We start from the raw sequence: 23452 nt of genomic DNA, 5'->3' as shown, positions 1-23452 counted from the left end.
AAATGGTTATATTATTATTCTTGCCTTATTGCCAATCTCAATATTTGATGATGACATGATATTCACTCTAGGTTGATATAGCAATATGCTTCATCAGAATAAGGAAGTATTTTTAAATTCATATTTTACTAAGAGCTTTTGTCGTAGTTAGATTAGAATCTTATCATATACTTTCCTGCATCTCTCAAGATTATACAACTCTCTCCTTTTTTTGTTAATGCACTAAAATACATTGATTTTCAAATGCTAAACCAATTTTGCATGTCTGAATAAATCTACTTAATCATAATGTATTATCCTTTTTATATTATGCTGAATTTATTTTGTTAAGAATATTTGCATCTATTTTGGTGAGCAAGGTTGTTTTGTAATTTTCCTTTTTTTCTGTTATGGTGTTATTATAGTTTTTCTGGCTTCATAGAATGAGTTAGGAAATGTCCCCTCTTTTTCTGTTCTCTGGAGGAGATATAACTAATTTTCAGAAAAAATGCAAATCATATTCACAAAGAGCTATTGCCTCATATCCATTAGGATGGCTACTGTTCAAAACAATGACAAGTGTAGGTGGAAATGGAGAAGCTGGAAAACTTGTGCACTGTGGAATTGTAATACACCATGACTGTTATGAAAAACTGTATGGCAATTCTTCAAAAAATTAAAAATAGAACTACCATATGATCCAGCAATCTCATTTTTGGGTATATATTCAAAACAATTGAAAGCAGGGTCTCAAAGAAGTAGTTGCAAATCCATGTTTACAGCAGCACTGTTCACAATAGCCAAGAGGTGGAAGCAACCTAAATATGCACTGACGGATAAACAAAATACAGTATATACATACAATGGAATATACTATGTAGACTTAAAAGAGAAGGAAATCCTGTCACTTCCTAAAACATGGATGAACCTTGAGGATATTATTCTATGTGAAACAAGCCAGTCACAAAAGGACAAATACCATATGATTCTTTTTAGTGCCACACCCATGGCATATGGAAGTCCCAGGCTAGGGGTCAGATTGGAGCTGTAGCCACTGGCCTATACCACAGCCACAGCAACCCCAGATCCGAGTTGTGTCTGTGACCTACACCACAGCCCAGGGCAATGCCAGATCCTTAACCCACTGATGAAGGCCAGGGATTGAACCTGCGTCCTCATGGTTCCTAGTCAGACTTTTTTCCTCTGAGCCATGATGGGAACTCCACCATATGATTCTACTTAAATGAGGTATTTAAAGTAGTCAAAATAGGAGTTCCCATGGTGGCGCAGAGGAAATGAGTCTGACTAGCATCCATGAGGATGCAGGATCCATCCCTGGCCTTGCTTCGTGGGCTGGGGATCCAGCATTGCTGTGAGCTGTGGAGTAGGTTGCAGACTTGGCTCAAATCCCGCATTGCTGTGGCTGTGGTGTAGGCCATTTGCTGCAATCTCCAATTCGACCCCTAGCCTGGGAACTTCCATAAGCCACAGATGTGCCCCCCCGCCGCCCCCAAAAAGGCTAAAATGGTTAAGATGATAAATTTTATGATGTTTTTTTTACCACATTTTTTTTTAAAGATACTTTTTGTCCCATTGAACTTTTAAACATCCGGGATGAAAAATACACTGGCTAAGTAGCAGATTAGATGTTGCATAAGAAGAGATTAGTGAATTAAAACAAAATAAAGTAAATTATCAAAAATTAAAAACATTAGAAAAAAGATGAGGAAGCTGATGTTGAAATGTTTTGAGAGATGACTTCAAGAGGACTAATATATGTGTAGTTGTAGTCCTCGGGGGGAAAAAAGCTGGGGATGATTTTATATTTGAAGACAAAATGGTTAACAATTTTCCATATTTGATGAAGATTATAACCCTCAGCTCCAAGGTTAATAAACCCCAGGCACAAGTTACATAAACTATGCGAAGGCAAATCAGTCACATTGCTCAAAATCAGTGACCAAAAAAAAAGAGACAGGGAATAAAGATTGGTCATGTTCAGGAGTTCCCGTTGCTGCACAGCAGAATCGAATCCCACAAGTATCCATGAGGATATGTGTTCCACCCCTGGACTTGCTCGGTGGGTCGGGGGATCTGCTGTTGCATGGCTGTGGTATAGGCTTGCCGCTGAAGCTCTGATTCAACCCCTAGCCTGGAAACTTCCATATGCCATGGGTGTGGCCCTAAAAGAAAAAAAAAATATTGGTCATGTTCGCAAGAATAAAGATAAGCAAGACAGAAATTTTCTTGTTGGAAACAACAAAAGAAAGAGAAAATGCAGCGATGCCTTTAACGCATTGAATGAAAAAAATGTAGGATTCGATACCCAGCAAAAATGTATTTCCAAAATGAAGGTGAAATAAGGACTACTTTCAGCATATAAAGCCTGAAAATTGAATTAATCACCATTGGACTCCCAGTATAAGAAATACTACAGAAAAACCTTCAAGTAGAAGGAAAATTTCCAGTGACAGAAATAAGATCACTGTTTTGAATGGAGAAGAACAGGAGGGGTGGGAATGGAGGATTATCAAGAGCACAAGGGTATTTTGGGGGTTTCAGATTTTTTTTTTTTTTTTTTTGTCTTTTCAAAGCTGCACCTGCAGCATATGGAGGTTCCCAGGCTAGGGGTCCAAAGGAGCTGAAGCCGCCGACCTATGCCAAAGACAGAGCAGCTCGAAATCAAAGTGTCTGCGACCTACACCACATCTCACAGCAGTACCAGATCCTTAACTCACTGAGCAAGGCCAGAGGTTGAACCCGAGTCCTTATGGATGTTAGTCGGGTTCGATAACCACTGAGCCATGATAGGAACTCCTGGGTTTCAGATGTTTTTATCTTGATGGTGAGTATGTGTAAAATGTATCAAATTGTACATTTTTTTAATTTTCCCACTGTACAGCAAGGGGATCAAGTTATCCTTACATGTATACATTACAATTATATTCTTTCCCCCCACCCTTTGTTCTGTTGCAACATGAGTATCTAGACAAAGTTCTCAATGCTACTCAGCAGGATCTCCTTGTAAATCTATTTTAAGTTGTGTCTGATAAGCCCAAGCTCCCGATCCCTCCCACTCCCTCCCCCTCCCATCAGGCAGCCACAGTCTTTTCTCCAAGTCCATGATTTTCTTTTCTGAGGAGATGTTCATTTGTGCTGGATATTAGATTCCAGTTATAAGTGATATCATATGGTATTTGTCTTTGTCTTTCTGGCTCATTTCACTCAGGATGAGATTCTCTAGTTCCATCCATGTTGCTGCAAATGGCTTTATGTCATTCTTTTTTATGGCTGAGTAGCATTCCATTGTGTGTATATATACCACATCTTCCGAATCCAATCATCTGTTGATGGACATTTGGGTTGTTTCCATGTCCTGGATATTGTGAATAGTGCCGCAATAAACATGCGGGTGCACGTGTCTCTTTTAAGTAGAGTTTTGTCCCGATAGATGCCCAAGAGTGGGATTGTGGGGTCATATGGAAGTTCTATGTATAGATTTCTAAGGTATCTCCAAACTGTTCTCCATAGTGGCTGTAAATTGTACATTTTTTTATTTGCACAGTTTATTGTCAGTTGCAATTCAAAAAAAAAAAAGCTTTTTTAAAAAGCCTACACTTATAAATGAGGTCAATCAAGGAAATCTTTCTTCATTACTTTTCTAAGAGTTATTGGGCTGGCTTTATATTCCTTGAATTCAGCTGAACTTATGGCCCATAATAGGGAAAATTAAACTCCTCCCCCCAGGAAAAAAAAAAAAAAACCGCAAACTTTAGGCTTCAATAGCAATGTCTTTGATTAAAGGAACAGAATGATGAAGTCGTCTTTTTAAAACATTATAAAATTAAACAATAAAAAGACAATCTTCCCTACTTCTTTTAGAAAGGGAAGAAAATTCTTTTTCCATGTGAATTTTAATTAATTAATTTATTTTTGTTTTTTTCGGGCAGCATACATGGCATATGGAAGTCCCCGGCCAGGGTGTCCAACCAGAGCTTCATTGTTTGATTGTTTATCCTTCTTTGGATTCCATGAGTTAACATTCTACACCTACACCACAGCCATAGCGATACCAGATCCTTAAGCCACTGAAAGAGGCCAGGGATCAAACCTGGGTCCTCATGGATACTATTTGGGTTCGTTACTGCTAAGGCACAATGGGAACTCCCACCATATGAATATTTTAAAAATATTTAGAGGAGTTCCCGTCCTGGCACAGCGGAAGCTAATCCAACTAGGAATCATGAGGTTGTAGGTTCGATCCCTGGCCTCGCTCAGTGGGTTAAGAATCTGGCGTTGCCGGGAGCTGTGGCACAGGTCGCAGACGCCGCTCGGATCTCAAATTGCTGTGGCTGTGACATAGGCTGGCGTCTACAGTTCTGATTGGACTCCTAGCCTGGGAACCCCTATTTGCCACGGATGTGCCCCAAAAAGCCACACACACACACAAAAAAATTACAACGCAGTTTGATTCATGCAGAGACACAAACGACTGATATGAATCCTCTTCTAAGAACAGCTCTTAAGGGAGGAGAGTGAGAGGGTGAAAACCTAAAGGCAGAGTGACTATATGTTTTCTGGGACCCTACTGATTTTGTGCCTTTTGTCTCAGCGTAATTATTAATGATGCTGCCATTTTTTCTTAAAACTATACTAGTATGAATAATAAATTATATGGTCACCTACCAAGGCTGGCCAAGATGTAGCAGATGGAGAAAGGAGGCAGGAATACGTGGGGAAACTGTATGTCAGAGTCTTCTGCATCCCGGAGATGCCTAACTTCTCTGCTCCCACATCAACTCATCTAGGAAGAGGGCATGAATCAGTGGTAGGAATGGTAGTCCTCCCCAGTGTATAGAGAAAGCCAGACTTTAGTGAAGGAAAAAGAAGTCAACTCACAAAGAAGCAGTAGAACAATTAAAAGGAAGTCTCAGCTAAGGGCTCTTCCTGGGTCCTGTTATTGCTGAGTTCTAGGTGCCTTCCAATCCTGTTCATTGTTTGATTGTTTATCCATCTTTGGACTCTATGAGTTAACATTCTCAATTTGTTGTGGCCATCTTTTTTTATTTAATTCGGAGCATTCCATTATTTTTTCTTTTAAATTAAATCCCCTTCCTTTGGAAATTACCCTTCCCTGACTCTGTGTTTTTCCAGCGGAGCTGCCTCTGCCACTACCTGTCCATGGGGTTAAGCACACAGCCCGGATTCGGCGGATTATAGCATCTCATCCTCTGGCCCAAGAGAGTGACCCTGGGATGGGCACGGGACCCCAGCCACACTTATTTGAGCTCTTCATTGGGGTTTTTAAGTGAAGATCTTTAGAAAGGAAGTTTTCTTTCTTCTGGCATTGCCATGCTGGGATGACATGGGTCCTAAGCTGTCTGTATCCTGAGCACCCACTGTACTGGCAAAGCATGCCTGCCGTGGAAGGGAATGACAACCACAGTGGAGAGGTGTAAATAGACACAGAATGGGTTTCTCTCACTTGCAACTGGAAGGACCTCACCACCTTGATAAGTCATCATCAAAATGCTATAATGAGTTCCTATTATACTCTTTTTTTTTTTTTTTTTTTTTTTTTTTTTTGTCTTTTTGCCTTTTCTAGGGCCGCTCCCGTGGCATATGGAGGTTCCCAGGCTAGGGGTCTAATCGGAGCTGTAGCCACCGGCCTACGCCAAAGCCACGGCAACGCGGGATCCACGCTGTGTCTTCGACCTACACCGCAGCTCACAGCAACGCCAGATTCTTAACCCACTGAGCAAGGCCAGGGACCTAACCCGCAACCTTGTGGTTCCTAGTCAGATTCGTTAACCACTGAGCCACGATGGGAACTCCAAGAGTTCCTGTTATAATCTGTTGTCGCACATGAGGAAACTGAGGTTAAGAGAGCTTAAATAACTGTTCCAAAGGTCAAAGAGCTAGTGGCAGAATGGGAATTTGAACTCCAGATCCACAGCTTTCCCATCATACCACCACAAGCTCACTCTAGATGAGCAAATAGCGTATGCAATACAAATTGAGCGCTGCTGTGGGAAAAATCCCTGTCCCTATATGACTGACATCCTGGTGAGGACCTATAGAGGAGAAGCAAAAGAAATCCACTTATGCATTAAGGTAGTAACAGATGCTGAGAAGAAAAAGAAAGCTGGAAGGAACGTGAAGTTCCTGGGAGAGGATGTGTATACAGTTTCACATAGGGTGGTTAGAGAAGGCCTCCTTTAGAACATTCCACTTTAAGCACAGACTTGACAGAGTTGAGGGAGGTGGCAACAAAGCTCTCTGAGGGAAGATCGTTCCAGGCAAAGGTAGCATAGAAGTGGGGGTCTGCCTGGCAGCCTCGAGGGTTCATGAAGGACCTGCGTGGATGTGGCCCAGTGAGCAACATGGGGAGTGAGAGGGAGGAGACCAGAGGAGCAATGAGGGTGGAGTCAGGTGAATGTTGGGGTCATTTTTGAGACGCTTTCAGCTTTTATTCTAATTGAGATCGAGTCACAGGGAGGTTTTGAGCTGAGGCATGAGCTGACCTGACCCGACAGATATTCTAACAGAATTTCCCTCCCTTTCGGGTGAGAATAGACTGCGTGTGTGTTGAGGGGGAAAAGGGAGGCAGTCAAGAGATGTGTTAGGAAACCTAAAACACATGAGAGAGTTAGAGACTGTGACCCCTCTGATGCTGATTTTGTGATGGGAACTCAGAGAAAGGAGAGACCAGTGTGAGGTAGAATCTTCAGAGAGAAGCACCTGGAGGGGCTGTGAGGACACTGTCCACTCTGGCTCTGCAAAGAGAGGATGGAGGAGACAAGGAGCAGGAGAGGTGAAGGTGACAGATTGTGATAATTTCTGCCACACATGGAGTGTCACTCTGTGGCAGGCACTCTATTCAGCACTTTGCAAGTATAATCTCTAATAGCCCCACAAAGCTATTATTACCACTATTTCACAGATGAGGGAATTCAGACTCAGTAAGTTTAAATCATTATTGAAAAAAGTAGAAAACATGAGGGCTTTTTCCTTTTCCTTATAGGTGGAAAATCATTATAATCCTTTATGGTATAATTCTTTTTCTTTTCCCCTTTTGGCCGCACCCACGGAATGCAGCAGTTCCCAGGCCAGGGATTGAACCTACACCACAGTAGTGACAATTCTGGGCCTTTAACTGCTAGGCTACCAAGGAACCTCTATGGTATAATTTTTCAACCTATCCTAAATCGTGTAAATTCAAAACCTTTAGAATTTTTCTGATTTCTAAATGTGTTTTCCATTTGCGACACTAGGAGACCTCACAGGACATTGTGTTTGCTAGATCTCCGAAGGCCCTGCTGGGATGTTTTGCCGTCTTTGCACCCTGCTTGGCCTGGTTAGAGCTAAGCAGCCATTGGTGTAACTGGGATATTTACTCTGGAGAGAAGGAGGTTTGGGATGATGGTGGGGGAGACATGTACAGCCATTTTCAACCATTTAAAGGGCTGGCACATGGAGAAGAAATCAGACCTGTCTTCCAGGACCTGTGAGGCAGAGCTAAGGCAAAGCTAGGATTTAGACAGAGGCAGATCAACCTGACTTGATGAACAACTTCCCTTGGCTGGCTGTCAAGAAGTCAAATACGGGAGTTCCCGTCGTGGCGCAGTGGTTAACGAATCCGACTAGGATCCATGAGGTTGTGGGTTCGGTCCCTGCCCTTGCTCAGTGGGTTAACGATCCGGCGTTGCCGTGAGCTGTGGTGTAGGTTGCAGACGCGGCTCGGATCCCGCGTTGCTGTGGCTCTGGCGTAGGCCGGTGGCTACAGCTCCGATTGGACCCCTAGCCTGGGAACCTCCATATGACGTGCGAGCGGCCCAGGAAATAGCAACAACAACAACAACAACAAAAGACTAAAGACAAAAAGACAAAAAAAAAAAAAAAGAAGTCAAATACGGAGTTCCCATTATGGCACAGTGGAAACGAATCCGACTAGGAACCATGAGGTTGCGGGTTCAATCCCTGGCCTTAAGGATCCAGCGTTGCCATGACCAGTGGTGTAGGTCGCAGATGAGGTTCGGATCCTGCATTGCTGTGGCTCTCGCGTAGGCCGGCAGCTACAGCTCCGATTAGACCCCCAGCCTGGGAACCTTCATGTGCCTCGGGTGCGGCCCTAAAAGGACAAAAGACAGAAGAAAAAAAAAAAAAAAAAAAGACGACGTCAGACACACTTATGGACAGGATTGGAGCTGACTGAGCAGAGATTATGCAACCCTTTGGCAGATCACACTGGGGGAAGTCTAACTCCAGATGGGAGGGGTGGTCCCAGTAGACATCTTCTAAAACTCTTCCAAATTGAAGGTTCAAATCTGTTGGCTGTTGGTGGACACATATTTTTTCCTGAACTTTTCACTACAAACTGCAGAGAACCGTTCCTTCTGTTCTAAAGCTCAATCATGAAAAGATACACCTACTTCTGGAAAGTAGGGTGTCCTACTGAAAGAGCAGAAGAGACTAGGAAGAGATCCTGGGTTCCTAGCTCTCTTCCATGCAACTTTATTCTCCACCCTCCTCACCTGTGAAAGAAAGGGTTGAATTTGTAGAAATTCAAGGTCATTTTTAGCTCTCACAGCCTATAATTCTATTTTTTTATATAATGATTTTTATTTTTTTCCCATTATAGCTGGTTTGCAGTGGTCTGTCAATTTTCTATTGTACAGCATGGTGACCCAGTTACACATACATGTATACATTCTTTTTTCTCACATTATCAGGCTCCATCATAAGTGACCAGACATAGTTCTCAGTGCCACACAACAGGATCTCATTACTAATGCATTCCAATTCTTTTTTTTTTTTTTTTTTTTTTTTTTTTTTTTTTTTTTTGTCTTTTGCCATTTGTTGGGCTGCTCCCGCAGCATATGGAGGTTCCCAGGCTAGGGGTCTAATCGGAGCTGTAACCACCAGTCTACGCCAGAGCCACAGCAACGTGGGATCCGAGCCGCGTCTTCGACCTACACCATAGCTCTCGGCAACACCGGATCCTTAACCCACTGAGCAAGGGCAGGGATCGAACCCGCAACCTCATGGTTCGTAGTAAGATTCGTTATCCACTGAGCCATGACAGGAACTCCCCCCCTTTTTTTTAAAGAGGCTCTGCCTTTTGCTTACCACATATTATCAGTGAAGTTTTGTTTCCCATTAAAAATCGTCGCATTTTAGTTTTGCTGATTTTGCTTTAATTTCAGATGAAGAACTTGGGTATTTCTCTCAGCCTTGTCCTGTTGGGTAGCTCAACATCTTGCATGGAAAAGATGCTGCAGTGGAGGCTCAGGGCTGGTGGCATGTGTGACTTGGGAGTGTCAGGGACTCTAACAACGAGAGGATAACAGTGACAAGGAGATTTTCCTCTAACTTATATTGAGTTCACGAGAGTTGCCATGTGTCAACCAATAGTGTACACAGACTCAATGAAGATGACAGTAAACACTCACATCAGCACCATTGATTTTACTCTCTCCTCTCCTCCCCTGTGAAGCCCCTGTGAAGACTTTAATTATGGTTACAGGGTGTGTGTGAGAACAGTTTTACCACCTAGTGACTCAACCTGCAGGTGAGCCTGTGATTCCTTTGTGGCTGCACTTTTATTGGAGAGGTTATGGAATCCACAGAACTCTGTGGGTGACGAGCCAAAGAAGCGCCATCCACTCTAAAGTCCTCCACACAGCCTCCTCATCGTGTCTCTGTAGTTCTTCTCTGTCCTCTCAGTGGAAGTACTGCCCAGCTCTGACCATAAGTTGCATCCATGGATGCCTGATTCCCCCCCCCACTTTATCACAACCCACCTTCACCCCAGCAATGAGATGGAGTGCGGGGTTATATCCATTTTACAGACAGGAAACTTCCTTAAGGAAGATGACCACTCAGACCTTTCCTCTTTTCTTCTTGGAACCTCCAAATGTGCTACTGCCTTTTCCTACCACCGCTCTATAGTCTGTGTTCACAGAAGCCTCAGAGTTGCTCAGCTGGTGGGATTTCAGGCAGAGAGACTGCACACCAGACGTTGGCCTATGCAAGAATCCTGGGAGGTCACAGGAAGGTCCTGAGGACTCCTCCCGTGGGGTGAAGTGGGAGCTGTACAGAGCTGTGGCGGCAGCCTCCTGCTCTGGTCTTCTCAGGGCTTTTGTCAGGGAGCCTCCAAAATAAGTGAGGGAGGCCCTTGGTGACCCCAGGGGCCTGGCAGCTGAGGAAAAGGTATTATAAGGACTCCTAGTATGAATTTCTGTGCTTGGGAGGGTTCTAAATCCTTCCAAAAAGAGATCCCTGCCATACCTCCTGGCTTTTTCCTCTTGGTGTATATTCTCATGGCCATGCAGTTTAAGATACTTCAGGTGGAACTAGGAATACTTCATGGGTAGAGCTGGAGTAGGGGCTCTTTGAAACATTTATTCACCCAAAGGTCCTCTTTTTGGCTGAGTGCTCCTTGGGTCATATCTTTGTTTACCCTATAAACGAGGCAGTCGTAGGACGTTTAAAACTTGAGCCATCACAACATCTGTGCAGCAACTGAACATCTGGCAGGTGAAGGCTGGAAAAAAATAAGCTGGAGCGGCCAATGTGTTGCATCAGAATGTGTGCACTGAGCATAAACAGACTATCGTTTTAGTTCACTGGGGACCAGAAATACCAGGTTCTCCTACCTTCTCCTGCCTCAGCTCCCAGGGCTGCACTGATCAGCCCTCACCTCAGTCACATGCTGCTGAAGAAATACTGAGATGCCACAGGAGACAGTCTCTCCCTCTCTCTCTCTCATTGCTGCTCAGGGGCACCAGAGTCATAAGCATTCAAAATCTCAAAGGAAGGCCAATGGAAAAGGCCCTTCACCCTACAGGAATTGTGTGCATGCCTCCTGCATGTCCCTGTGTTCTCAGAAGAGCATTGCCTACTCCACTCCCAACCTCCCCAACTAGAAGAAACTCCTCCTTACTTAGCCCAACCCACGTTCCTAGCCAGGAGAAGCCAGATCTTTTGCTGTACAAAAGTCCATACAAAAAAGAAGTCATTTTAGATTTTTATCAAGTCCCTTTTTGCCCGGTGGTAGGCAGCTGAAACCAAAAAGGACTGGAAATACTCATACGCACAATGAGCACCCATCACTCTTCCACTGTGACCCAGGCAAAGGGCCCCCTTTGGCTCTTCTGAGACCAGTGCCACCCAATAGAGACCATTGCAGCCACTTCTTTTTTTAAATTTTTATTTTTTTATTTTTATTTTTTAAATGATTTTTATTTTTTCCATTATAGTTGGTTTACAGTGTTCTGTCAATTTTCTACTGTACAGAAAAGTGATCCAGTCTCTCTCTCTCTCTCTCTCTCTCTCTCTCTCTCTCACACACACACACACACACACATTCTTTTTCTCACATTATCCTCCGTCATGCTCCATCACAAGTGAATAGATATAGTTCCCAGAGCTATACAACAGGACTCATTGCTTATCCATTTCAAAGGCAATAGTTTGCATCTTTCCATGCAGATTCCCAGTCCATCCCACTCCTCTCCCCCTTGGCAACCACAAGTCTATTCTCCAAGTCCATGCATTTCTTTTCTGTGGAAAGGTTCATTTGTGCCATATATTATTTTCTAGATAAGTGATATCATATGGTGTTTGTCTTTCTCTTTCTGACTTACTTCACTTAGGGTGAAAATCTCTAGCTCCATCCATGTTGCTGCAAATGGCATTATTTTGTTCTTTTTTATGGCTGAGTAGTATTCCATTGTGTATATATACCACATCTTCCTAGTCCATTCATCTCTCGATGGACATTTATGTTGTTTCCATGTCTTGCCTATTGTGAATTGTGCTGCAATGAACATACGAGTGCATGCATCTTTTTCAAGGGAAGTTTTGTCCGGATATATGCCCAAGAGTGGGACTGCTGGGTCATATAGCAGTTCTATATTTAGTTTTCTAAGGTCCCACAATACTGTTTTCCGTAGTGGTTGTGCCAAATTACATTCCCACCAACAGTGCAGCAGGGTTCCCTTTTCTCCACACCCTCTCCAGCAGTTGTTACTTGTAGACTTATTAATGATGGCCATTCTGACAGGTGTGAGGTGGTACCTCGTAGTAGTTTTGATTCACATTTCTCTATTAATCAGGGATGTTGAGCATTTTTTCATGTGCTTATTGGCCATCTGTGTATCTTCTTTGGAGAAATGTCTATTCAGGTCTTTTGCCCATTTTTCAATTGAGTTTTTGGTTTTTCTGCTGTTAAATTGTGTAAGTTGTTTGCATATTTTAGAGATTAAGCCCTTGTCAGTTGCATCATTTGAACTATTTTCTCCCATTCCGTAGGTGGCCTTTTTTTTTTTTTTTTTTTTTTTTGATGGTTTCCTTTGCTGTGCAAAACTTGTCAGTTTGATTAAGTCCTGTTGGTTTATTTTTGCTTTTACTTCTGTTGCCTTGGGAGACTGACCTAAGAAAACATTTATAAGGTTGATGTCAGGGAATGCTTTGCCTATGTTCTCTTCTAGGAGTTTGATGGTATCTTGTCTTATGTTTAAGTCTTTAAGCCATTTTGAGTTTACTTTGGTGCATGGTGTGAGGGTGTGTTCTAGTTTCATTGATTCAAAGGACACTGTCCAGTTTTCCTAGCACCACTTGCTGAAATGTCTTTTTCTCACTTTATATTCTTGCCTCCTTTGTCGAAGATTAATAGACCAAAGGTGTCTAGGTTTATTTCTGGGTTCTCTATTCTGTTCCATTGATCTGTCCATCTGTTTTGGTACCAGTACCACTCTGTCTTGATTACTGTAATATTGCCTGAAGTCTGGGAGAGTTATGCCTCCTGCTTGGTTTTTGTTCTTCAGGATTGCTTTGGCAATTCTTGGTCTTTTACGGTTCCATATAAATTTTTGGATTGTTTGTTCTAGTTCTGAGAAAAGTGCAACATTGGTGGTATAGTGGTGAGCATAGCTGCCTTCCTAGTTCTGTGAAAAATGTCATGGGTAATTTGATAGGGATTGCATTGAATCTGTAGATTGCTTTGGGTTATATGGCCATTTTTACGGTACTAATTTTTCCAACCCAGGAACATGGAGTATCTTTCCATTTCTTTGAATCCTCTTTAATTTCCTTAATTAATGTTTCATGAAAGTCTTTTACCTTCTTGGTCAGGTATATTCCTAGGTGTTTAATTTTGGGGGGTGTGATTTTAAAAAGTATTATATTTTTTATTCATTTTCTAATATTTCATTGTTAGTATACAGAAATGTGACTGATTTCTGAATGTTAATCTTGTATCCTACTATTTTGCTGAATTTGTTGATCAGTTCAAGTAGTTTTTCTGTGGAGTCCTTAGGGTTTTCTATATATACTATCATATCATCTGCGTACAGTGACGATTTTATATCTTCCCTTCCAATTTGGATACTTTTTATTTATTTCGTTTGTCTGATTGCTGTGGATAGGACTCCCAATACTATGTTGAATAAAAGTGGTAAGAGCAGACATCCTTGTCTTGTACCAGATTTTAGTTGGAAGGCTTTCAGCTTTTCTCCATTGAGTAAGATATTTGCTATGGGTTTGTCATAAATGGCTTTGATTATGTTAAGGTATGTTCCCTCTCTACCCACTTTGGTAAGAGATTTTATCATGAATGGATGTTGGACTTTTTCAAGTGCTTTTTCTGCATCTATTGAGATGATCATGTGTATGACTTTTCTTTTGTTAATGTGGTGTATGACATTGATTGATTTGCATATGTCGAACCATCCTTGTGAACCTGGGATGAATAATCCCACTTGGTCATGGTGTACGATTTTTTTTGTATGGTGTTGGGTTCAGTTGACTAAAATTTTATTGAGAATTTTCGCATCTATATTCATCAGAGATATTGGTCTATAATTTTCTTTTTTGGTGGTATCTTTGTCTGGGTTGGTATTAGGGTGATGCAGCATTGCAGCCACTTCTTGAACACTTCTCTGTTCCTGAACTTTAATATGACTTCTGTTCTATACAGTTGAAAGGAAAGCTGCCTATGAGGTTTTCTTGAATCCCTCATACTACCTAAGGAATCTCCAGCCTACAGAGAAGGCCCTTCATTCAGAGGATCTCTGACTGCAGGCTTTGACTTTCACTTCGAGAATACTTGTTAAAACTGAACACAGTTTTTCCTGGTGATTTCTACTATGTTTCTGAACTTTGGGTGAATGGAAGGTGAGCTAATTATACACAGGATTAATCATTAAAAGCTAACTGTTAATGAATAGCTAGAGAACAAACTAACAATTACCAGTGGGGAGGGGGTGGGAAGGGTACCATAGGGGTGGGGAGTGGGAGGTACAATGTATTGAGTATAAGATAGGTTCAAGGATGTATTGTACAACACAGGGAATATAGCCAATATTTTGTAATAACTGTTAACAGAAAGTAATCTTGAAAAAGTGCGTACAAAGTCTTTAAAGTTAATTGTTAATGATGAAAATACCTATGTCCTTGATTCTTCCAAATACTGGGTTGTGGATGCAAAGTTCAAGAGAGAAGCCAGCCAATGCTAAATCTGAAACAGGCTGCAGACTCAGACTGTTACTGAACCTTGAGCCTGCAATAGCTCTACAACTCTAATAACTGAATGTGGTCTTTATATTTTCCCAGAATCTGAAACGTGTCTTCTGCAAGAGAATTATCCTGAGGTTGATACTCAAAGTAGTACCATAAAAAGTATGTGGAATTCTAACCGTGGTTCATAAAGAGCAAGATTTTTTAAATTCTCATTTCATAAACAGGGAAAGTATTAAATAAGAAGACAGTTCCAACTGCACATCAAATGGTGGGACTGATTGGAGAAGCTATGGAAGCAGATGCCCTATTTAGAGACCCAAATGTGTTTCATAGTTTAGCGGGTTAACACGGCAGGGAAAATGGATTTTTTTTGCCTTAGTACTTTTCCTCTTTAAGACTCAAATCTCCTTTTAAGCAGTACATTATTCTATAGCCCCCCAAAGTAAATTAATTTATAACTATATAATGTATTCATGTTTAAAAGCAGAGGGTGGTGGTCACAAAGTCCACTGCAAATTTCCTGTTGGCTTTAATTCCTCCACAGAACACCAGTTTATCAAATTTCAAGACAATCTATTGGTTCTTGATCTTAGAGGGTCCTGAAGCTTTGAGAAGGGAGTAACAGGGGTGCAGAGCTAGTTAGGGTATTAAACAAGCATGTGTCTTTTCTTAACAAGACTGTAGAGGTGAACTAAGAGGTCAGATTGCTTTTCTTTTGGTTGGGCTGTATATACGTAGTGTGGTGACATTAGAGATTTTATGCTGATGAGAAGCTGGGTGACAATATGTGGTTTTGATTAGTAATAATTGCTTTAAAATTATGTTTGGTAGACAAACTGTCTTAAAAACCTAACATTCATGAGGGGGTTATAATAATGAAAGGCAGAACAGATTGTGAATCATTAAAGAAACACTAAAACTAGGAAGGAGACCTATGATCAGATCAACCAGTGTTTGGTGGTAAATAATTCCAGCAGCAATTCTCAGTCACTATTGGATTAGCATGCGTCACCTCTAAATACTTCAAAGGGAATAATTTATTTTCTTTTTTTTATAATTTTTTTTTTGTTTTCCCACTGTACAGCAAGGGGGTCAGGTTATCCTTACATGTATACATTACAATTACATTTTTCCCCCACCCTTTCTTCTGTTGCAACATGAGTATTTAGACAAAGTTCACAATGCTATTCAGCAGGATCTCCTTGTAAATCTATTCTAAGTTGTGTCTGATAAGCCCAAGCTCCCGATTCCTCCCACTCCCTCCCCCTCCCATCATAATTTATTTTCGAAATATCTATTGGGACCTAGGTGACAAATCCTGTGCTAGGTGCTTGGGAGAAAAAGAAGAGTAAGGCCAAGGTCCTGTGCTTGACCTTGAGATCAGTCTTTGCCCTGCTCTGTGTCCTCAGGAGGCTGATCCCAACAGCAGGAACAATAACTCTCCCTGGCCTCTGGAATCTCTCTGGTTCAAGTCAAAGAAGTCACTATCACTGGCAGAAGATCAGGGGCAGGAGGAGAGTTGAGCTGTTTATCTCCTGACTTCCTCATGACTCACCCTAGTTTGGCAGGTACTGTTGCCTCCTGTGAGGCAGCCCCTCTTCTATGGTTCTAGCTCTTTCTAGATTCTGGTAATTCTTGCCTTTTAGCCAAGATGTGATAACAGCTTCCCACACTAATAAGACCTTGGACACTCTGTCATCCAATTTTGAGTGACTCAGCCTGCCTACATCTCTGGGAAAACCCCTATTAAATGTTCTTCAATTAAACTCTGATTTGAGGGAGTCTTCTGTTTCCTGCCATTTGATTAAGTCTATAGGATCCTGACTGATATAGGTCCTGCCCCCAAGTTGTTCACCAGAGAAGTCAATGAGCAATGACCATTCAGTGTGAGTGTGACTGTGATGAAATTCTAGGGTTTCTGGTTTAATTGGGTTTAAGTTCACCAACAAATGGAACAAAGAACAGAATATAAAATGAAAATTATAGCAGCCACCAGTGTAAACACTTAGAGATCACTGAACTAAACTATTATTTCAATCTACATATATTCATTGAGAATCTATTACAGGTGAGAGATTGTTGGGCTGGGGGAAAAATGGAAGAACATAAAATGTGAGAATGGGATCAATTCAGTGGGATGAATAACTGGTAAATGTAAATAAAATATAAAAGAAAGAGTTGGAGTCATAGCGGGGAGATAAGCATTTTCCCCAATAACTTCCTCAGTTTATGAAATGATTTGTAGACAAGTATTTACATGCTGATTAACAGGTCATTTTCTGTACATTCTCTTATTCCTGAAGCAGTTCCTAGGTTGGGCGTGGTAAATGTGCTTTATACAAATTGCACAGTCAGTCTAGCGTTTCATTTTGTCTTCATCGAGCACAAAATGTTCAGCTATTGCTTCAATTTCCTCAACTCTGCTGCAAGAGAGAAGTGAACAAGGCAGCTGAAAAAGTATCACAAGGCACACGGAAAAAGGAGCAATGATTTCCGATTTCCTCTCCTATTTTAACTGTGAACTTGCTCATATCTCTTTGGCCTGGCTAAACACTGCCATCTCCAGCATCTTTCTATACACTGTGGAGGAAACCAGTCCTCATGGCATCAAGAACCTTTCAAATATGCATTTATTTAAGAAACACTATTGTCCCTCTGTTCTTGTTACCTCTCTGCCAGCAGCTGGAGATAGATGGAGAGACTTGTGAGGAAACAAACACGTAAACAGTGTATGACAATCAAACACAATGACTGACTCACACCCAGGTTGGTTTTTTAAAATTTAATTCAACTATTTTAATTAAAATATAGTTGATTTATAATGTTGTGCCAATTTCCGCTTTACAGCAAAGCGACCCAGTCATACATATAGACATTCTTTTTCTCATATATATTTTTTTGTCTTTTGTCCTTTTGGGGCCACACTCGCAGCATATGGAGGTTCCCAGGTTAGGGGTTGAATTGGAGCTGTAGCTGCTGGCCTACGCCAGAGCCACAGCAATGCCAGATCCAAGCCGCGTCTACAACCTAGACGACAGCTCACGGTAACACCGGATCCTTAACCCACTGAGCAAGGCCAGGGATCAAACCGGCAACCTCATGGTTCCTAGATGGATTCGTTTCTATGGTGCCACGACAGGAACTCCCTTTTTCTCATGTTATCGTCTATCACGTTCTATCCCAGGCGACTGGATATAGTTCCCCGTGCTACATAGTGGGATCTCATTGCTTATCCATTCTAAAAGTAATAGTTTGTATATACCAACCCTAAACTCCCAGTCCATCCCACTCCCTCCCCTTTCCCCTTGGCAACCACAAGTCTGTTCTCCATGTCTGTGAGTCTGTTTCTGTCTTGTAGATAGGTTCATTTGTGCCATATTTTAAAATTCCACGTATTAGTGATATCATATGGTATTTGTCATTTTTTTCTGACTGACTTCACTTAGTATGAGACTCTCTAGTTGCATCCATGTTGCTGCAAATGCCTTTATTTCATTCTTTTTAAATGATTGAGTATACATGTATGTGTGACTGGGTCTCCTTGCTGTATAGTGGAGAATTGACAGAACACTATAATAGAAAAAAATAAAAATCATTATAAAAAATTAAATGGCTGAGTAGTATTCCATTGTATATATGTACCACATCTTAATCCATTCATCTGTCAATGGACACTTAAGTTGTTTCCATGTCTTGGCTATTGTGAATAGTGCTGTGCTGAACATAGGGGTGCATATATCTTTTTTTAAAACTTTTTTATTATAGTTGATTTACAATGTTCTGTCAAATTCTGCTGTACAGCAGAGTGACTCAGTCATACATATATATACATTCTCTTCCTCACATTATCCTCCATCAAGTTCCATCACAAGTGACTAGATATGGTTCCCTGTGCTATACACCAGGATCTCATTGCATATCCACTCCAAATGCAATAGTTTGCATCTGCTAACCCCAAACTACCAGTCCATTCCTGTCCCCCTTATCAGCCACAAGTCTGTTCTCCATGTCCATGAATTTGTTTGTTTTCTATAGATAGGTTCGTTTGTGCCATATATTGGATTCCAGATATGTGATATCATATGGTATTTGTCATTCTTTTTCTGACTGACTTCACTTAGTATGAGAGTCTCTAGTTCCATCTACGTTGCTGCAAATGCCTTCATTTCATTATTTTTTATGGCTGAGTAGTATTCCATTGTGTATATGTATCACATCTTCTTAATCCATTCACCTGTTGATGGATATTTAGGTTGTTTCCATGTCTTGGCTATTGTGAATAGTGCTGTGATGAACATAGGGGTGCATGTGTCTTTTTGAATGAATGTTTTGTCCAGATATGTTCTCAGGAGTGGGATTGCTAGACAATATGGTAGCTCTATATTTAGTTTTCTGAAGAACCCCCGTACTGTTTTCCATTGTACTTGTAGGTTGTTGAGAGAGCAGAGAGGTGCTGAGATTAGAGGAGATGCTCTTGAGGAGTGAAGACTAAACTGAACCCTAAAGGAGAAGCAGGAATTTGCTAAGATAAGAGAGCAGGATGGGAGAATATTTGAAGAGGAACAGCAAGTAAGGAAGAAAAAGAAATCCAAGCATGGTGGGTACAGTAGAAACACAAGCATTTAAGTGTTGTCTGAGTGTGTTGAGAAGTCAGGTGATAGGCCAAAAGCCCATCACGAAGGGCCTTTGATTCATGTTCTGATCCTGGAGGCAAAGTAGAGCTCCTGAATAATTTTTAAGTAAAGGACAGGCATGGTCAGATTTGCTTCTCGGATGGCTCACTCTGGAGACTGTGGGGAAGATAATTCTGAGGGGATTAAGACAAGAGGCAGGGTATATGGGATTTCCCTAAAGCTCTATTTGTAATTACCTTAGAGAAAGATAATAGGAGAGCAAAATTTCTCCCTAAGTAGGTAATTCCCCAGAGATTACAAAAATTAAGTCACACAACCTATGTTTTTGTTGAGTACGTTCACCCGTCGATATCCGTAGGAGATTGGCTCCAGTACCCATCGTGGATACCAAAATCTGTGGATGCTCAAATTCCATAATCTGCCTTCCATATCCACGTGTTCTACATCCAAGGATATGGAGGGCTGACTCTACTTAGTAAACGTCTACTTAAAGACTCAATAAATCTAACTAGAACAATGTGGGGATTCTCAAAGATTACTAAGTGTGTTTTCATTGAAAGACAAAAGCAGTGAAGTCCATGGTATTTAGATCCTGAATCCTCTGTCTTGGTTTTCAGGGGAAATAAGCCAGTGAAAGATAAATCCCCTTCCTAAGGGAAAGGGAGAACTAAGAATTCTTGCTCTGATAGAAAGAACTTGTGTCAAGATCTGAGCCCTGGCCATAGAGTACACCTGTGCTTGGCGTTATATCCGCCCTCCTCAGGTGACAGCCTACTCCTCTCACTCTCACCAGGGCCCGAGCAGAGCTGGTCCACAGTGAACCTTTTGCTCTCCACCCTACACATCCTGTGCATGCTGGGACCGTGAAATATTCTGCCCTGAGGCCTGAGGTAAGAGAATGGGGTACGTGGAGATTGGTACCACTTCCTTCTTTGCTCTCATTTAGTATTTTAAAGAACAGAAAAAATGAGGGTGCTCAATGTGGGCATTCCTTTGGATGAGTTTGGAGGGATTGGATGATGAACCAGTCCAGAGCCATTCTACAGTCAGACATGTGTTAGATGGTTATTACAGGAATTTGGGCAACAGATGAGAGGACAAACCAGGGAAACTTTCTAACAGGGATAAGGGACAGGGAATTGATTGATTCATGTTTGGGAGGTAAAACCAAGAGGTCTTGATGATTCATTTGCTGTGAAGACTGATGCAGAGGGAGGAATCTAGCATGGTACCCCGCTTTCCAGTTTGAGTGGATGTTAGGGCCAGAAACTTAAGTGAGAAACCAGGAGGTAGATCAATTTTGGAGGAAATGAAGGATTTAGTTTGGGTCCTGTTAGTTTGCATGACCCATGGAGCATCCAGTGGTTATTCCCAGAAGTTGGAGAGAGAATCCATGTGGGTAAGGTCAAAATGCCAAGTTATTTTCTCAGAGCAAAGCGATGGAGCATAGACTCTTAGGCATATTTCCATTGTGTAAATGTTGAGAAAGAAAAAGCTATTCTTGGTCAAAAGGAGGGAGACCTCATGTTAGAGGTCTCCTAAGTGAGGTGGGGAGACTTACAGGGAATGAGTAGATGTTTCCCCTTTTAGAGCCTCTTACTTTCCCAACAAACATTGCCTAAGGCACTGACCCCCAAAGGAATATGCCTGCTCCCCTCTGTGAATGTCCTTAGTCTGATAGCCAGGGGCCAGCTGAGACTCTGAAATACACATCCAGTGTAGATAAGGGGCCCAGTTTCATCATTTTACCCCTATGACAATTAGAGGAAATAATTTGGATAACATGGAATCTTTAAAACAACTGGAGGAAAAAGATGGGACTTAATATTCTTTACACAAGATAATCCTCTGAATAGGAGGAAATTGGCTTTTAAAAAATGACATAATGGAAGTTTCTGTTGTGGCACAGCGGAAAAGAATCTGACTAGGAACCATGAGATTGCAGGTTTGATCCCTGACATTGCTCAGTGGGTTAAGGATCCGACATTGCCTTGGCTGTGGTGTAGATCACAGATGTGGCTCGGATCTGGCATTGCTCTGTCTCTGGCACAGGCTGGCAGCTGCAGCTTTGATTAGCCCCCCTAGCCTGGGATGCTCCATATGCCTCGAGTGTGGCCCTAAAAGGCAAAAAAAAAAAAAAAAAAAAAAAAAGACATAATGGTAATTTTTTAAGTTTCAAATGGACCACAGCCCAGATAAGGCTAGAAATCTGCCATACCAAGCATCTGAGAAGCAGATAGGGATGAAATAGGGCTCTCTTCCTGTACCGCCACACCACCAACCCGGAGTTATTTGCTCTTTGATCAAACTTGGAAGTTTCTTTCAAATTCAGCCAAGTGCTTCCCAGAATCTTCTGTGGCTTCCTGAGGAAAGCTTTTTCCTCTGCTTCTCATTTGCCACAACGAACCAATGCACGAGCATGGGCCCCCAATTTTGCAAAAATTAACTGAAAGTGCTTTAACACTTTTATTCCTGGGAGATGTTCCTCAGCCTTCTTTTCCAAAAGTAAAGAGAAACCAAGAGCCCTCATTCTCGTGAGAGCTTTTGGAAGTCAGAACTAGATGGGGACTTCAGGAAATAGGTGCTGAGAGTTTCAACTCCTGACCTTCTGAATCATGCCACCACATCATGCTTTTGACTAAACTTACAATCCATGATCAGGGTACACTTTGTACTTCATAGAGAATTTTGTTTTACACAAGGCTATGCTGAATGAATAATATGTATTTGAGGCATGACAGATGGTTATATTAGTATTTGGTTCTTTGCCAAACTTGGATTGAAATTTATAAAATGTTAACAAGGTTAAAACACTTATTTTTTTTTACAAGTGTGCAACTGCAAATTCAAAAAGTTTTTTAAATTAAAATATTGACTTGAGTCTTAAGTGAGAGTCATTCACTCAGAGCAGAGAAAAATAGCTACAAAACTGAAATTAAATATTTGACTACCCTGAAAGAGAAGTTTCCAAGAATGTTTTGGTACTGCATTCAATTTTTTGGCTACCATGGTGGTGTAGTCAGTGAGTTGGACCCTTAACACAGAGAGGAATGTGTATATAATTGTTGAATCAGTCACAAATGTTTACATAGTATCTGCTGGGCATAGAATGTTCTCCTATGCACTGTTTTAAGAGAGAACTTGGAACATAGTCTCTAGCTCCCCAAATTTTACATGTATATTGGATTGAATTCTCTGGGAAGGCATAAGTCACTTCTCTAAACTTGTCAGGTGATTGGCAATGTCAGAAGAGTGGTGGAAAGAATTACAGGAACCTAAGGCTGATTTCCTGGGGAAACAGGGATTTTCACTTTCCTTGGTGAAATAAATCCAACTTTATGAGGGAATGAGAAACAAGATGGACAAATAGATATGCATGAAGAAGGTAAATACTACAAATCAGCTTCTTAGGTCTCAGCTGATTATTACAGAGGATTAGAAAAAAAATTAGGAGTTCCCACTGTGGTGCAGCGGAAATGAAACCAACTAGTATCCCTGAGATGCAGGTTCAATCCCTGGCCTTGCTCAGTGGGTTAAGGATCCAGCATTGCCGTGAGCTGTGGTGTAGGCAACAGACGAGGCTTGGATCTGGTGTGGCTGTGGCATAGGCCAGCAGCTCTAGCTCCAATTCAACCCCTACCTAGCCTGGAAACTTGGATAAAAAAAAAAAATTGCCTATAAAGAGGAGTGAGAAACAAAAAAGAAGGAAATTTTACAGGTTGGAGTTAAGGTCACGGGGGTGGGGGAAGAGTATTCCTAGGAAAGCTGTGTATATAGTCTTTTTCTTCCTCTAAGTAAAAATCTTTTCAAATCAATCCTGGTAATAATGAAAACACTTGAATAATTAAATAATTCAAATCAATCCTGGTAATAATTAATCCAGTTCTTTTCTGGATAAATGCATAAGGAAGCTGACTATTGAGATAAATAAACATATAAAAATGTCCATAAGGAATTAGCATTTTTCAGCTTCATGAACCTAAACAACATTATTAACGTTTTGAACAGATACCAGCCACTCTGGCCTGTTTACAGTGCCCAGGAAGAGATGTTCAGTTTTTCCAAATTACTAGCCTTTGGGTGTTGTGGTCCCTTCAACTGGGAGAATTTTGCCCCTGTCTTCAGGGGGCCTGTTCCAGCTCATCCTTCAAATGTGAGCTTAAATTTATCTCCTCTGAGTGGGCTTCCAAGATATTGCATAGAAAATCAAAATTTTTCTTCCCTTTTTTCCCTTCATTTTCCTCTCACACAGTACTTTGGTTGCTGCCCTATTTAACATATCACAAATTTAAGTGACGTATTTACATGTTTATTAC

The 23452-nt window shown here is 41.4% G+C and overlaps 1 protein-coding gene across 10 annotated transcripts in view; it reads left to right on the top strand.

The window, feature by feature from the left end:
• C8H4orf17 (chromosome 8 C4orf17 homolog) overlaps window positions 1-23452 on the top strand; it is a 350193-nt gene that overhangs the window by 200155 nt on the left and 126586 nt on the right. For 2 of the 10 annotated variants that reach the window (XR_014813330.1, XR_014813333.1), the window contains 2 exons: window positions 18933-19099; window positions 19930-20026. The exons of 6 other annotated variants lie outside the window; for them this stretch is intronic. The gene's annotated coding sequence lies outside the window, so the exon portion shown is untranslated. The remainder of the gene's footprint in view (window positions 1-18932; window positions 19100-19929; window positions 20027-23452) is intronic. 2 more of the 10 variants (XR_014813329.1, XR_014813334.1) reach the window with 1 other exon arrangement.

This window comes from Sus scrofa, chromosome 8, assembly GCF_054392235.1.
Source record: "Sus scrofa isolate SSC_HxYL_T2T_F1_AM1 chromosome 8, Sscrofa_HxYL_maternal_Yorkshire_Landrace_v2.0, whole genome shotgun sequence".
NCBI lineage: Eukaryota > Metazoa > Chordata > Mammalia > Artiodactyla > Suidae > Sus > Sus scrofa.
Note: the sequence above shows the minus strand (reverse complement) of the source record. Positions and strands in the feature narration are given on the sequence as shown.